The following is a 16,610-nucleotide window of genomic DNA, read 5'->3' as shown; positions in this document are numbered from 1 at the left end:
AAATGCAGATAAATTCACTCAAAATTGCCTTGCAGTTGACAACAGCAAAGCAGATCTGGCCTTTATCATCATCTTACATATTTTTCTTAATTTTTCATTAAGTGCAGGGTAAGAGGTAATCTAAAATACTCACTGATTACAGTGTGGCACCACCAAGCAGATTAATGCTATCGAACAAGTACAAACAAGTTCTAAAATGTTAAGTGTCAATGTTAGCATTCACAAATTCTATATCCACAGTGTAGCCTTAAACTAGAATAACATGTTTTGGCATTTGCTCATTCTATATTGCTTGATAAAAGAAATGTTAATTCATGCTGTATTATCGATTCAGCCCTTGGCTCCTCTGCTTATTCCTGCTCTGTGATTGAAATCCAGTAGCAGTGTAGTAAAATGAAGTAAAAATCCACCTACGTGCTCCTGTGTTAAACGAATGCATGTGACTTGTTAGTGCATTAAACTGCTTTGGAAAATAATTTTAGCTTATGTGAGGCACAAGCTCATTCACTAATTATAGTAATAAATGTGTAATTCAGTGTTGGGTAGAGGGAGAATGTTATTTTGTTGGTTTTTGCTGGTTTTCATAAACAAATGCTGACAGCAATTGCTATTATTTGCAGAGCCAGCAGAAATTCTTGTGATATTTTTATTTCTGCCACACGAAAAAGAGATATTATTTAAACAGCACAATATTTGATAGCTTTTAAAAATACATGGCCTAATTTTTAAGCATGCTGAGCACCCACAATTGCAACTGAAGTCATCTCCAGTTGTAGGATGCCCCACAGCACTCTAGAGCAGTCCTTGGATTTGGGTTCTAAGTATAACATTAGTCACTGTCTGATGTGAGGGTAGCCACCAGGAAAAGCACAAGTGTTTTCAACTAAAGTTGAACTGAATCTTTTGAAAGTTACATATATTGAACACGCTCAAAAGCTTTGCGTACCTATCACTACAACAATCACACTTAAGTAGCAATTTGCCAGTTAGCTTGAACTAAATCAAGGCTTCAATACTGGGGATTTGTGAGGGAACAGGGAGATGAAGATCTGAACAAAGCTATGATGGGGCAGGCATGGCTCAACGCTTGTCTTTCAAAGAAAGCACCTTACCATGGCAAACATAACCTGGGATTGAATACTGAATTTGCAAGCTAGGGCCATTTGGCAGTGATTTGAGGGTTTCAGCTGTATGGTCACAACTTGTTTTTCTTTAGAGGAGCTAAGATTTTCCAGGATTTGTGCTTCAGCTGGTGTTAGTGAGCGGAGAACTGAGAAGGCCTCCTGAAAAATAAATACCACATAAAATTTCAAATCCCTGACAAAAAATAAATACATAAATACAAACTTTATTAGTTACATGTGTGCTGAAACAGGAAAATGCTTTGCTTCTGTCCCATCACTCCTTACAGTCCTCTTTTCCAAACAAAGTTGATACCTCATTTTCATGTAGATATTGTGCATGCACTGAGAGGTGTAAGACAGATTACAAGCAGTGTGGTGGCAGGTAAAAGGTTGTATGTTCCTTTAAAATATATTGTCAAATAATTTATTTGCATTACTAAATTAATTTCTGTGTTCAGATGCACTGAACCTTTGGGTAACAAAGTAGGAGTGAAGAAGAACTGGCTACCGTTCATTTTGAATGCTTTTATGCTGTTGGCTGAACTGAGTAGAAAGAGCATTCCAAAGTCACTTCAGTTCAAAGACTGGGGTTTGGGTTCTTCTCCTGAAATCTGAGCAAGAGAAAAAGATCCATTGGAATAGCTGCTTTGTTCACTCACTTTTGGACAATCTTTTCTTGCCACTCAGATTTTTCAACATGGAGCCACTGCATAAGGAACAGCCAATGAAATATAGAGATAAAAACAACTGAGTTAGCAAAACAAAAAAAACCCCAAAAAAAAACAAAAAAAAAAAACAAAGAAAGAAAAAAAGCTGAATTCTCAGTGTAAGCAGTTTGAATAGTGAAAATACTCATTGTGCAATTAGTTCTAGTCAGAATAAGTTAAACATTTCACACATAAATATTAGGAATAAAGTTAAATTTAATTCATTTTAAATGACAAAATCAACATGTCAGGCAGCTATGGTTATAGCCATGATTTTGTAGTGCTTCACGTGGTTATAACCACATTTCTGCAGTGCTTCATTTCATTGTATATTAAATCATGAAATGAATTTAAATAAAATTAAACTCAGTGAAATTCCACTGAGGTTGATATAACTTTTGTCATGCCTCCACAATGGTGAGTTCAGCTCTGTGAATTTCACCTGCCTGTCATTTCTTAAACAGCCAGAACGGCTGTGTTGTAAAGGATAGGTTAGTGCAAACTTGGAGTTCAAAAGCAGACTAAAACAAAATAAATGATACTATGCAGAGTGAAAGCTGCTGTATTCACTGCAGGGACAACGTTTGGAGGGGAAGCTGTTATCTCTGACATGAGTTTTAATGTATTCAGTTTTAATATATTTGCTGAAGTTTCTTAATCTTTCTCCTTAGTTTTATTTTACACCTCAGAAGAGAAAATTATGGTTTCAATTTAAAATCTTATTAAGTGAATATCAAATACAGTAAAATCACCTTAATAGTTTTTGATAAACTCCTAGCAAAGGACTGTGTTTCTGGAACAATACAATCAGGGTTTTGCTCATATACAGCATTGCTGGTGAAGGAGAAAAAAAAGAAGGTAATAACAGTAATAAATATGTTATTTTTCCTCTTTACCCTTTAAGTCAGTACAACATGGACAGCCATCAGACATCCCTGTGTTGCTCTGGCGCCATGACTAAATGCTGGAGAAACCACCTCCACAAAGGTTGTGGTTTATTTTCCATGCAGCTTTAGCAAATGTGTTGACATTAGCAGTAAAACTGCAGATGATATTGTTCCATGCCATGTCTAATTGTGTTTTTCCTTATGTGGTCAGCTGCCCAATAGAAGATGGAATGTTGAGCACTTTACAGACAATTGTTTGCATTGGAGTTTTACAAAGTACCTGTGTGACACTGATGGTTGATGATCTGGCAGGGCTACAGGAAGTGCTTCTTAATGTACAACAACTAAAATATATTTTTCCCTACCTGTACAGTATTTTTGTAGATCTCCTCTGAAAATATTTGAGTTTTCATGAAGTTTGATGTTAAACTGGAACTCTGTTTCAGGAAAGTGGTGAAGCTCATATAGAGTGCTAAGCATGAGAGCTCTTATCTAACAGTGTTACTGAACCAGATTTCTAAAATTGTTTCATCCCCTTTTGAATGAAATACTGCTCATGCTAACCAAACTGTACCTTTATTTCCAGAAAGACATGCTAGCTGAGTTAATATTTGCCTGTAAAGTTCAGTTTCTCCAAACAAACTTTAGGAAATAGTTTAATTTATGTCTGGGTTATAGTAGAATGAATTTTGTAATGAATATATAGGAGATAGGAGAAGCATATCTAGCATTCCTGAAAGTAATATGAAGTGCCCTATTGCATTGTTTGATCTATGACTGTGCTGTGCTGTTTGAGTCAGTAAGTTTTCTTCTTTCACTGTAAATCTTTTCCTAATGTTTCAGTCCCCAAGTTATGTATTCTTTAGATTAGTAATATGATATGAGATCCTTCTGTCTATTTCCAAGTTCTTTAGAATTCCCTTTCATACCTGAGGTTGATTAAAAAAGAAAAAAGAAAAAAAAAAGACCTCACACAAGCCCTTTGCAACCTATACTCTTCCATTTCTTTACCGTATCAATTTTTCAAGTTTTTCAATTCCAAAAATATTGTGGCAGGGACCATAATACAGGGACTACCTTTGGGATTGATCCTGTATAATCTGAAGTCTTTTCAATGAGCACTGCACCTGTAGACAAAGAGTAGACCTGAGCTCATTAACTCAGACTTCCACTCGTGTATCTTGCAATATTTCAGTCTAGGTGGCTTTAACATTTAACCTGGAGATACCTCGGTGTTACTGCCTCTGGTTCAGCTCCTTGAGAGCACTGTTCTGGAGACAGTTCATATTAAAACAAAGCTTTAGTGTTCTAGGTCAACTAGTTCTCAGACGTTCACCACAAAAGCAGGTGGAAGTGCAAGAAGCAGCAGAAATTGTAGGAAACGACTTATTTGGTTGAGGGAGAAAAGATGAAGAACAGAGCCCACTTTTCTTTATCAAACATCAAAGGGTCTGACAACCCAAATCTGCTACCTTATATGCACAGTTTGAGAATACCAGCTATCATGTTCAAATTTCAAGGGCATATATTCATAACAGTCTTTCCTTAGTAAAAAAAAAAACAAAACATTTTGATGCTCTTTCTAAATCTGTCTTCTGCTAAAAATTATAAATCTTAAAAGCTGGATGCAGCTGAGCTTTCTGGCTAAGGTCGATTCTTTTGTTTGTTTGTCTGTACTTTGACCAAAGGATTACATTGACAGCTTCCCAGGATCTAAAATTGTATTTAATCTGTTTACAAAGCCACATACCATCTTTGATTGTGAAAGAAGGAAATGAAAGTGAACATTTCTATATCATCTGATATCTGTTCACAGGGAGCAGAAATAACTGTCTAGCCTGCTTCCCTAGGAAAGCCAGCCCGATTGCTTCACGTGTCATATAACTGTGTGGTGCATAAACATGTGGCATAGCTACTCAAAATGTCAAGAAAGCACCAGCAAGCAGTAATACATGTCAGGAGAATAATAGGAATTAGAATAGCCCCTGCCCCACTATAGCTGAAAGTAATTTCACTTGCAATTGTCAAACAGAGCTGAATTGGCTACCAAAGGAATGTGTTTGTAATCCATTGCTGTGCACTTGCAGTAGAGGAGGGACTCAGACATGGCGCACTCAGTATCACCTCTTGCAGATACACTCAGACTGTACAGTGCCCTGCATTTTTTCTCTTTGCTTTTTTTGGTCGCAGCTCACACATCTGTGAATCACTCAAGGGGAAATTCTGAGATGCTATGTGTCAGGTCAATCCAGGTTCACTCACTGTATGTCCTTAGAAAGCCAGAAATTCTGGTGTGTAAACAACGGGGGAGGGGAAGGGAAGGTTTAACAAGGCAGATGGAGTTAATCTTTTTTCTAAATATTGCATATAATTTGGTTTTCTGATTACACAGTAAACTACAGTTGTGTTTTCTTTAATTCAGTTACACAAACACAGCAGCCAATTAATATTCCTGCATGACGTGTTATGAAGGATGCAAAGGGAAAACCTTTGTTTTTCTGCTGTGAAAGGAGCTGTTTAAGTTAAACCGTATTTCTCTACACAGCAACAGCAAAGTAAATGACAGCATTAATTCAATCCAGAGTGCTTGATAAATTGAGAGGGGTTGTTTACCTCGTGTATTAAAAAGTCTCCTGGGGATGGATTTTATTGCGATCTGCATAGTCATCCATCTTCCCTTACTGTCTATGCTATGCTTACGAGTAAAACATATACAGTAATTTAGCATTCAGATAATCCCACAGCTATAATCCAGACAGATTTAGCTCAAATTTCTCCAGGATTTCTATTATCTAGCTTTAGTAGTGTGGTGTTGGCTGGATACTTAAAAAAAAAAAACAAACACAACAAAAAGCTACAAATGCTTTTCTCTGCAATAAACAACATATTTTGGTGATCTCATAATTGAAGTTGTGGATTCTTCCTGGCATTAACCACATGTAAAAATGTATCTTTGTGAGGACAGTGATTGCACAGCTGGAGCATGGTTTTAATGGATTCCAGCTCTTTGAATATGTACCACGTAAGATCATACGGCGTTTGTGTGAAAATCAATGTAAAATGTACCTTCCCTCTAGTAATGAGGATAATCTGAACAGTGTTCATCTCCACATATGATCTATTCGAAAATGAACAGCTTCAATTTCAATAACGATTTGCTACTCTATATTATATAGTATAATGGTATAGAACCTGGCTTTCTTACAGCACTTTTCATGAGCAGATCAGGGATCTTTTATTGTTTTCAGTTTCCTCTGACAGAACTTTTTCTCATTCAGTAATTTCTAGAAAAAGCGAGAGTGCTTGGGGGAGGAGAGCATCGCTATCTGCATGAAATGAGGGGATATTAAGTCCTAATGCAGTAGATACCTTTCACAGTATACCACCCTTTGTCGTAGGTCCCTCTGATTAATTGCAAATGTATTCAGGGGAGCAGAGCAGACATTGTAGTGAGAGTCCAAATGTGCTTGTACCAAAAATGCCAGCCCTCCCACACTTGCTAGCATTGGTGAAACTGCAGGAGTAAGAATGCTTATGTGGGAGATTTTTAGGAGGGAAATGAACAGTGGAGAAAATTTTAAAGCTGCAGCTTTTAGAAGAGCAGCTTGAATGAGTGTGCCTGAACTGAGGCAAGCTGCAGAGCAGGGCAGTACACAAAGTGTGCTCTGCCTAGCAATTGTGTTGCAAATGCACAAAGTACATTATTAACTCACAAGCCAGTCTTTTGGGAAGAGGCTTGTGCACGCTTGGCAATAACATCATGCTAAGATTGTTTTCCACAAGCGTCTGAGAACTTAAAAAAAAGCAGACGATTTGGAACCACTTGTGTGATGCTTTGTGTCATATTGTTGCTCCCCAGACAAGGACTCAGATGCCAGTTCACTGGGGGAATTCAGGTATGCTCCCCTAAAACCATTGTGCTGTGTTTCAAGTGCATTCTCTGACCATGCAGTATTGCCAGCCCCAAGAAAACACTACCAACATTAAAAGACAACTTGAACACAAAGACTAAGGTAGCATTCTCATATCATCATTTGTGATAAAGCTGTTTGGGATATAAAACTTATTTTGTAGTCTCCAAACTGTAGATTTGACAAAACTGGAAAAAAAAAGAAATCTAAAGCATGAATGAGAGTCTGTTTTACATCTAACAGTCACACTTTTGGGTGGAAATGCTCTGAAAGAAACACAGTGTATATATGTAGCAGTACTTTCAGTTTCATACTTGCTGTGATTTATTCTTTGCACTAAATGCTATAGTAATTGGGTTTCAGATGCAGCAGTGCTTACGTACGAGCATTGAAAAAGAAACTAACAGAGTGTTCACTCACTTTGCCCATCTGCTGCCCTGGTAAAGCAGGGGGCCTTCTCCTATTGCACTGAAAAGAAAGCCCCCACTTCTAGGGAGATAAATGATATTTACACTGAAATATCTATCAATATCCAAGTTAGATCCCCAGTAAGTCACAACTATGAAACTGTAAAACCAGCGAGATGGAAAAGCAATCCGATAGCTCTTAAACTGCTCTTTCTTCCAGACAGTGCCCAGGACACCAGCTGTTGCCCTGGTTGAAGCAGTGGTCGGGAGTTTTGAAGCCTGAATTCTTTTCTTAAAAGATTTTCCTTAGACCTCTAAAAGCTGCTGTCAGAAACTCAGAGGAACGGATTTAAAAATAGATTTGAATCAATTATGTCATAACTGCATCTTTATTTGTAAAGAAATGTAAAAAAAATTAAATTTTACCATCTGCATGAGGAACCTGCAAATGCACCCGCAGGCCTTCTCACTGTTGCACATTGTGCTTTTTTTCCACCTTATTATATCTCAATTCCTCTTTTGGCAATTATTTTGCATCATGCTCAGCACACTTTTCCACACACCATTTGGATTTTCGCTTGCTAATGCAAATGCATCTTAAAATATCATCTTCCCAAGTTATTAGATCCAGGGCCTGATGACGCATACTGGACTTAGTTGAAGCATCAGAATAGCAAAGAAAGACCAAGACATGAAGGAGCGCCAAGTAAATATTGACATACTGATTTTATGACTAAGCTATGATTATTTTTTAACTTGCCTATGCTTTCAGAAATGAAGGGAGAAAGTTTGAAAAGTAAAGTAATATTTTCACATGGCCAAGAAATGACCATGTACTATGATCATAGATCTTTCTATACAAGAATTAGTCAAAATTAAAAAAAAATAATAGCAACAAAAAATCTTACAATGGGACAGGTTTGGTATGTTTAAATGTCATGCCAGTACTTTCCATGTCTGCATATGTAATCTGAGATTAAATGTGCTGTGGATAAAATTTAAAACATCATATTTTCTAACTATTTACCAGGCATTTATGTGTAAAAAGTTGTTTCCCTTTCAGCAATTAGATTGCTAGTAATAAATTTCTGTATCCTTGCCATGACAATGTTTGTCCTCAAAGATGGTTGTAACGCTGTATCATACCCTATAAGGTGCAGCAGTATGAATAGGGCTGAATTTGGGCCTGCAGCATGTAGTTAATCACTCTGCAAACCATTAGGAGAGCTGATACCTTCCTGCTCCCTCCTCCACCTCAGTGCCAGAAGGAAAAGGCAACTCGAAGTCAAACTTCTCAATTGTTTAATTCTGGAAAGACTTTCTATGCAAGAAGTTGCCATTTGCACAATCATCCTTTTCCTCTTTGAGCTGCCAACAACCAGAAAGTACCAAGCCCTTCTCTCTGCCTTGCAGGATGAGGAATCTCAAACATGGCTTTGGTAGCTGTGCCCTACTGTTTTAACCCATTGAGGTATTTTCTAAAGATGGTCTTATTTCCATGTGCTTGGCTGGTGTTATGGTGACCATGAGTGCATGTATCAAGTTACTGGTATGGGAGTAGCCCTGCCAGGAAACCAGAGGGCACGTTCAGTGCAAACTGTTTTTAGAAGCCTAAATAGGCACAGCTCTAAGTAGGGTGCCTGCTGTGTTAATAAAAGGACTCCACATTACTTCTGTCCAACCTACCTCCTGACCGTGGACAGAACACAGCCTGTATCTGTGGAAAGGATTACTCCTGGACTGATACCAGACTTGGCTAACTGGCCCTTACTGCACCATGTAAATAGCAGTATTCTTAAACTTGGCTTAGACAGTTGGAATCTTGAGCTTGGGTTCTGCCAGAATTCAGGGGAGGACTTCTTAAAAACCTGAAAGGGGAACAAAATGAAACCTAACAAAAATATATATATATATATAAAACTAAAATATCCTCCTAACACAGGAAATTTTACTTGACACAGTGTAATCAACTTGTTCTGCAGGTTGAAGTAAAAATGATGAGCACAGGGAAAGCTTTCACTACTTTCTATCTTCGTGACACTGAAAGAGACATATTCTTTGCTTCCTGAAGGGAAGAAAGTGATCTGCCACAGGAAAATCAAGTTAGCAAGGTGACCTATTTGTTTATTTATGTTATTCTTATATAAAAAACCCAGGCCTGAAGGGCGCTGGTTTGTAAACTGAACTGCTCCAATATAGCATATTCACACTAAAACTGAAAACAGAAAGCTGAGAACCTCAGAGAGCTATCCCAAACAGTGAAGTCCAGGATTTTATTCATCTTAATAGCCACATTTGCTCCCATGCCCAAATCACATCAGTTGTAAACTAGCAGCTTTTATCTGAATTTCCATATTTTCACACATAAAATTTATTAAAAAACTATTTAAATATATCAGACATTTCTTGAGTTCGCTTTAAAATAACAGAGGACATGAATTCCTTTCTCATATTGATGTTAATACTTTATTCTGTTTTTCTTTTGAATTGTTAGATAAATGTTAGATGCCTGTGAGTATGAGAACAGCTGTTTCTTGGCTGTATGTGGTGTTGATTTGTAAGAGCTGTGATATTGTAACTGTTAAACTAATTAGAAGTTTTGGCAATAAACTGTTAAGATGTTGACAAAGCATCTTGAAAAAGGATGCAATTTTTCTACTATCTGAACTGATTTGCTGTAGACTTCTTTGCTGTATTGAGGATCCAACCCAAACATGTTGGTTAAGACCACAAAGATCGCTGTGGGTACAAAGAAGACTACAGACACCAATGCTGACTCATTCACTGCCATGCTCATCTGACGTGGGAACCCACCACTCCCCATCCACCACAATTCCCATGCAGTTAGCTGCCCAGGGACTGAATTCCCTTAAAAAGCTTTATCCTCATCTCAGCACTACCTTTCCATACAGCTAGATTTTGGCTCTTAGCTAAACCTATTGCCTGGATGAGATAAGTATAGGATTTCAGCGAGATAGATTGTGAGCAACATTTTCTTTTCAAATATTCTTGGCTCCAATCTCACAGAAGTTGCTTCAATCCAACAGAGTAAAATCCTGTCCTTCAGACAGATGAGCCAGTCACTTTACATCAGCACACAATGTAATTATTCTGTATGTTCCCTATAACAGGTATTCTACACAGAGCTGCTGTTTTCCACATGAAACCTGGACATGATACTGTGTTCAAGATCACACACTGCAAATTTCCTACAAAGGTAAGGGGAAGTATTAAGAATTTGGATCTATGTATAGTGTCATAAACAAAGAAAATTAATCAATCTTTCCTTTCATACATTTCATTGTGATAATAAAAAGTATTGTACCTGCTCCACTGAGCACTGTGCAGGGGAGGAGAACTCCCTGTGAACATTATAAACATGTTCAATTCAAATAGACAATGTGATTTTTTTTTTCCAACTTGACTCAGATTATAAAATGAATGAGATTTAGTCCCCAGGTCCTTACTGAGTAATTATGCAATCACATATTCATACTGAGAATGACCTTTCAGTAGGATTCTTTGCAAAATAAGACTTTGTCAGCTACTGTACGAGGAATTACAGAGATAGTAACATTTTACTGCTACTTAACATCTGCCTGGCATCTCTGTTAATTATTTAGACTATAGCAGACAAAGAAACACAACAGGATTACTATTGGAAGAATTTGTGAACTGTTATGAAGTGAAAGTGATCTTGATATATGAGTAGTATTGGGAGAAACCACCAGTGAGAAAACTGAAAACAGATCTGTGTGCACAGTATTCTTGTTGTACAGGAAGTAGTGGGAGTTAATATGTGAAAAAGAGCTGTTCACAAATCAGTATCCCTGGGAGCTCTCTGAATGAGTTTTCCTGCACTCTGTGGTATTTTGTAAAGAGAAAGATCCTCTTTCTCCTTCTTGTGAGGGAAGATCCTCTTTCTCCTTCTTCTTCTTGCCTTAGTGTGTCATTAACTGTACACACAAAGCCACACATGTACCAGTTCATTCTGGTCCATCAGCAGAGGGTGTGGAGTAGGACCAGGTAAAAAATAAAGGTTCTAGTCTGTGATGGTAGTTACAATTACAAATCTTAATGCAAAATAGCGTTAATTGTTAAAACAAAGGTTTTCTCATAACTATCTTGTTACATAATAGGACACAAAGAAATAGCATAATAGATGCTAGAGATGCTTTTGCATTGTCTTCGGTCACAGATCAATTAGATTCATGAACAGTTTTCATAATGAAGTCCACAACTTGCGGAAGATTTGTATTCCAAGTGTATTCCAAGACCCTGTTGTTCCAGGTTGTACTTCTTTCCTGAAGCATGCACTGACAAGCTATTCAGTGTCTTTATTGTATAAAATTGTGAGCCAACTGATATTTATTACTGTGCATTGGGTCAATGCAGAGTTTTACCACAAGAAGGTACATTCTTGAAGGGTTGTGCCTGAAGGGCACTATCCCTTATGGATCATCTTAGTAGGGAAAAAAATATATATTTTAATAAAGATCCACCAAGCTGCCGTCTCTGCCTCAGGGGAGTGTAGGTAGAGAGACAAGCCTTGTCTGTGTACTCTCCAAGCATAACCACTCTTGATTTGTACCTGGTCTTTTTCTAGCGCTCTGGGATGGAGGAAGTCCTAGTCATGCCTTGCCTCAATCCGTACAGATGCACTAAGGTTAACTTCAATTACTGCTGTATTATGTTGAATAATTAAGTCTTTGTAACATCATTATATATGCATGCATTATACCTATGTTCTCAGAACAAAGGTGTGTCTGTAAGCATATGTACCAGACTGCACTTACACAGAAGACAAATTGTATTTATTCTATATTAATTAACACTGCAGGCGGAATTTCTCACTGTTTAAAATATCTCGAATGTCCATTTTTAGAATCTAAATACATACATACAGATTCTTTTTGCTTTGACAGTTGTATTTTATCTCCTTTCAGTAAGTTTGTTCAAGTACTATCTTGTGTACCTTCAATCTGAATGTCATTGTTGTATTTCTGTTTCTACTTAAATCAAATTAATCAATTGAATTAATCAGCTTCAAAATGGAAAGCAAACAATGCCGCTAAATTTCCAGGGACTTAGGGGAGCAAAATTTGACAGGCGTTGGGTCTACAGGTGTTGGCTTCATTGGCAATCTCCTTTATTTACAGTTTGTTTTTCCTTAGCTGCTTGTTTCAGATTAACATTTCACATTAAGGATGAAGTGTGGCCACCAGTGAGATTTTACTGTTGAGTGTCACTTGCTCAGAAATGTTGCTTGAGATCGTCTTTGCCATTCTATTCTTACACTGGAACATTTCTGCCCTAAAACATACATATGTAGATGTGGCTAGAAACAAAAACATAATGGTGCTATTTGTTTTTAATATTAAACCTTGTTGCTTTAAGGGACACCCTGAAAAACTAGGCCAAAAACTTGACCTATTTTAAAAGACATGGCAATCTGTTCTTTTAAAAAATCATTCACACTTCATTGAGTCCTTTTCTCTCTCTTATACCATGAAAAATATCCTACAATATCAATGTTCAGAACTATTCTATCTCTGTACATAGTTTCCAGAACACGTATTGCAAGCTGAGGTCTCCAGTTTGACAATTTAATTTTTCTCCATCACTGATTTTGGAAAAGAAACCATCTTAAAAATTAGCAAATGCTTAAACTAAACTAATTAGCTAATTAAAATAACTATATCAGAGCACTTTCTCCCTAATGTGATGAATCCATTTGGAAACCAAAAGGTCCTAGAATCCACAAAAGATTTTTGATTCTAGAGGCCTCCATGTCTTGAATTTGAAAACTAGGAGCAGAGAGCCATATTTCTCAGTTATTTTGTAGTTTGAAATCTGGCTGTGAAACTCTGTTCACTTTGTGTTGGACTCCTGCCAGGGGAGGCCTGGTTTTAGCAGATGGTTGTGGAGGCCAGACGTTTCCTGCTGCATCCTGATCAGGCACCAATAGCACTGCTCGTGGTCACAGGCACTGCTGCCATCGATGCTGACGGTGCAGTGTCTGCAGGCAGGAATGCTATGGAGAGTCACTTGAAACAGACTTTCAGGCTAAAGATTGCGTGGAAGAGAGCATCCTGACAGCTTGGAGCACTTGCATGAACAGACATGGTCCTTGGAGAGGGTGGAGTTATGTGCCAGTAGATGAGCAGGAGGAGGATTAAAGTTTTGACCAGAAAGAACAGAAGTATTAAACCAGAGACATGAGCTAGTAGTGATGCGACATGACTGCTTTGATCTTGGCCTGTACACTACTGTCTTGTCAAGGACAGGCAGCTTAAAGAAGAAACAGATAAGACAAAACATGAGACTATAGCATTGTATTGGGGTGTGAGGCTACCTGTCTGCTTTGCAGGCATAATGTGCAAGCAGTGTTTTCTTTTCCCTCCATTTTTGGGGACAACTTCTGTGAGGAAAAAAAACTAATAATTGTGTCCCCAAACTGGTGTTTGACAAACACATTGTGCTTGCAAGATGGGGAATCAAAGGGCATCTGCTATAGTTTAAAGTGCTTCTGTATCACTGGATCATTGTCTTCTCCATTTACATACAGGAGAAAATGCAAACAAATTTCTCAGGGTGCTTGGAAATCCTCGAGGATTCCTTCAGGCACCAATTTAGGACATCCACTGTTCATATGGGAATGCAGCTCTTGAACCAACACAACTGAAACTCAGAGTTTCTTGTACTGGGGTCTGTTCTACTTGGCTCTGAGTCTGGGAATTTGGTGCTTTCCCTTCCTCTGTCACATCTGCATTACCATGTTATGCAGTGACCTTAACTGGGTCACAATTATCTGCCAGTGGCCACCAATGCATGTGACAATGCAATTCACAGGAGGGGTCCCTGCAAACAGGAGTTGTCCTGGTCCTTGTAGTCAGACATTGCAGGTAGGCAACAATTACTTTTGAATTTTCAGATTACTACTGAAGATAAAAAAAAAATAAGGACAGAAGTGTTGTGCTGCTTGCTTTGTTATATGAAACTTGCATGTATTTCTCTCTCCTTACCTTTGATTCTGTCAGTCTCCCTAAAACTGAGCCTCTGAGTCAGAATGAAAGACAAGTGAAAGACAAAGCAACTGCAGAGTAGTCTAACTAAAAATATTTTTAACCCTAACTTCTACCAGCAAGGTTATCAAATATTCAGTAACACTGAAAATGAAAGGATGTCAGTTTGAAACATGACTCAGCTAAGCATCAAACTCCTTTCAATGCCTTCCTTCCTACTCATCAGCCTTGAACAAGACAGTCTGAGTCATTACTTTCATGACCCACTGTCCCCTTTTAAGTAGCTTTCTTAGTCTGCAGTGGTTGAATACAGCTATGCAGGTTATAGAAACACCATACTCACAATTTTTTCAAGCTCGGCAGCCTGTCAGAAATTACACTGAGATGTGTTTTATTAAGATGTATTGCACTGCAAAGAAGATTATAGAAACAAAAAGTTTCAAACTGTCCATATCATCAAAGAACCTGAATGAACTTGGAAATTTAATTGGGTGATCGATCGTGACTTCCAGAATGTAAACAATCTGTGTATTATCCCAGCATAACGCCACACTCCTCGTCTGCCCCAGCAGGGCAAGCTGTAGCCAGGCCTATGTGAGCCTAGGCCATCGCTATCGTGCATCTGATGATCGTCTGCAATTGCACAGAGTCAGGGCTGCATATCCATTTTGTTAGCACCTTAAACTGCCTCGCAGAGGTATAAAAGACAACAGGGACAGCAAAGCAGAGAAGAACTGGAGACAGCAAGGATGGTTTCCAGGAAAACAATTTCTGTAACAGAGTCAGTGTGGTAGCTAATACTTGTCCTTTGCTGGAGATGGACTTGTGACTGTGGGGCCTGCTTCATACTTCCTTGTGTTTCCCATTATTTGGCAGGTTGCAATACTGCTCACCACACACTGCTCACACTCACTATACACAAGCTGCTTCCAGAAGCAGCAAAGTTCAGCAAAGCCCTGATCAAGCAGGTTTTCCTGTTTTTTTAGAATTAAAATAGCCCCCTTTTCACTGCCACATTTGAACACAGCCCAATTTCTGCTGTCAGTTATCATGACATGAGTTTGAAGGTCTTCTAGGTAAACCGGATTCTTTTTTTAAATGATTGAAAAATACAAGCTGAAGTATATATTAAAATTGGTTACGGGCACGACTAGTTATCGCATTTCTTTTTTACCAGAGCTGCATATGAACAGGTAACAAAATAAAGAAAATCAGAGGGAGTTGTCTTGGGCATAGCTCAGGAGATACGGTGACATACATCCCCGGGGGAGAAGAGCTGCAAAGAAGGCATCAAGATGGAGTTCACTGAACCAGTGTTTAAAGCTTTTGGAAAGTGTCTTTTTTAGCAAGGCTTTAAAGTCAATTATCCTCACAGAATTTGTTTTATGCTTGCCTTGAGGATAAAGGTAGCAGAATTTCATTGTTTATCCGCCTATTACCCTCAGCTTAGTCAATGAATGTGCACATCTCTTCTTGGCCCATGTTAGAAATAAGATGGCAGATCTCTCTCATCTGACAGGAAACAGGGAAGAGCACCCACCCTTCGTATTGGCTGCTCGGAAAGGGCAGCAAGACATTGCTCCTTGACAGCATAAGACAGTGCATTCCCCAGCTGTCAGATACAATGAATAACAGGGCAGAAAAAAAAAACCAACAAAACAAAATAATGCAAAATAGGTTACTCTGTATTTATGCACAATTTTTCCCTACAGAGAGTCTTAATGTTAGATCTGAAGCTAGAGAAATGGAGGAAAAATAAACAGATTTGGAATCTGCAAAATCTGTCTGCAGAAGGGGAATGCCTGGGAACAGAGGCACAAGACCAGAAAGACGTTTGCCTACCTCATCTGAGCTCAGCTGCTGCACTCCTTAAAAATAGACATTTGGAAAATGGGAAAGAAAATTAAGATTCTGGTCCTGAAAATGCTGCCTCAGACTTCTGGCATGTTTAGACTTAAGCACGTACTTTTGTTCATAGTAGTGGGATCTACAATTAACCTTTTTATACCATGCTGACCAGAAGCCTCAATCTACATGTCCAGCAAAGGCATTCAAAAGCACAAGGACTCCAAAAGAGGGTTACAGCGGTCTTTGGTGGATATTCCTGGAAGGTCTTCAGTGTTTTGTCAGCTCATTGGAGTTCAGGTTTTTCTCTTAGCAGTTAAATGGTCCTCCTCACCGTCTTCAAGATAATTCTGTCAGCACAAGCTCCTCTGTTTGAACAATTATTCTGGATCTATTTCTTCCTTTTTTTTTTTTTTAGTTTATATAACCATGCAAACTGCACATAAGGAGCTGCCATTTTTTCTTTCATGCATTTTGCAGAGACCATATGAAATTCGAAGCTAGTTCCACTGGTTGTGTAAGAGTCAGCTAAGCTGGCTTCCGTGTATTGGCCTAACATACGTAAAGGGGAAGAGCCCTCACTCGGTGTCAGTGCAGCTATACAAAAAACCTGGGCCAAACCTTGTGCTTGGACATAGTGAGAATGGGAATATGAGAAAAGCACTGGAGTTATTTCTAACATAAAAAAAAAAAGGCTTTTGGAA

General features: G+C 38.3%; 1 long non-coding RNA gene across 3 annotated transcripts in view; it reads left to right on the top strand.

The window, feature by feature from the left end:
* LOC128075675 (uncharacterized) overlaps positions 1 to 16,610 on the top strand; it is a 23,424-nt gene extending 6,814 nt beyond the window's left edge. For 2 of the 3 annotated variants that reach the window (XR_008203953.1, XR_008203951.1), the window contains 3 exons: positions 9,019 to 9,147; positions 10,168 to 10,253; positions 16,082 to 16,610. This is a non-coding gene — a long non-coding RNA (uncharacterized LOC128075675). Of the gene's footprint in view, positions 1 to 9,018; positions 9,148 to 10,167; positions 10,254 to 11,642; positions 12,156 to 16,081 lie in introns of those variants that run through there. The other variant, XR_008203952.1, reaches the window with a different exon arrangement.

The sequence above is a fragment of the Tympanuchus pallidicinctus genome, unplaced genomic scaffold (genome assembly GCF_026119805.1).
Source record: "Tympanuchus pallidicinctus isolate F22 unplaced genomic scaffold, pur_lepc_1.0 scaffold12, whole genome shotgun sequence".
Classification (NCBI taxonomy): domain Eukaryota; kingdom Metazoa; phylum Chordata; class Aves; order Galliformes; family Phasianidae; genus Tympanuchus; species Tympanuchus pallidicinctus.
This window is presented reverse-complemented; position numbering and strand designations above follow the sequence as displayed.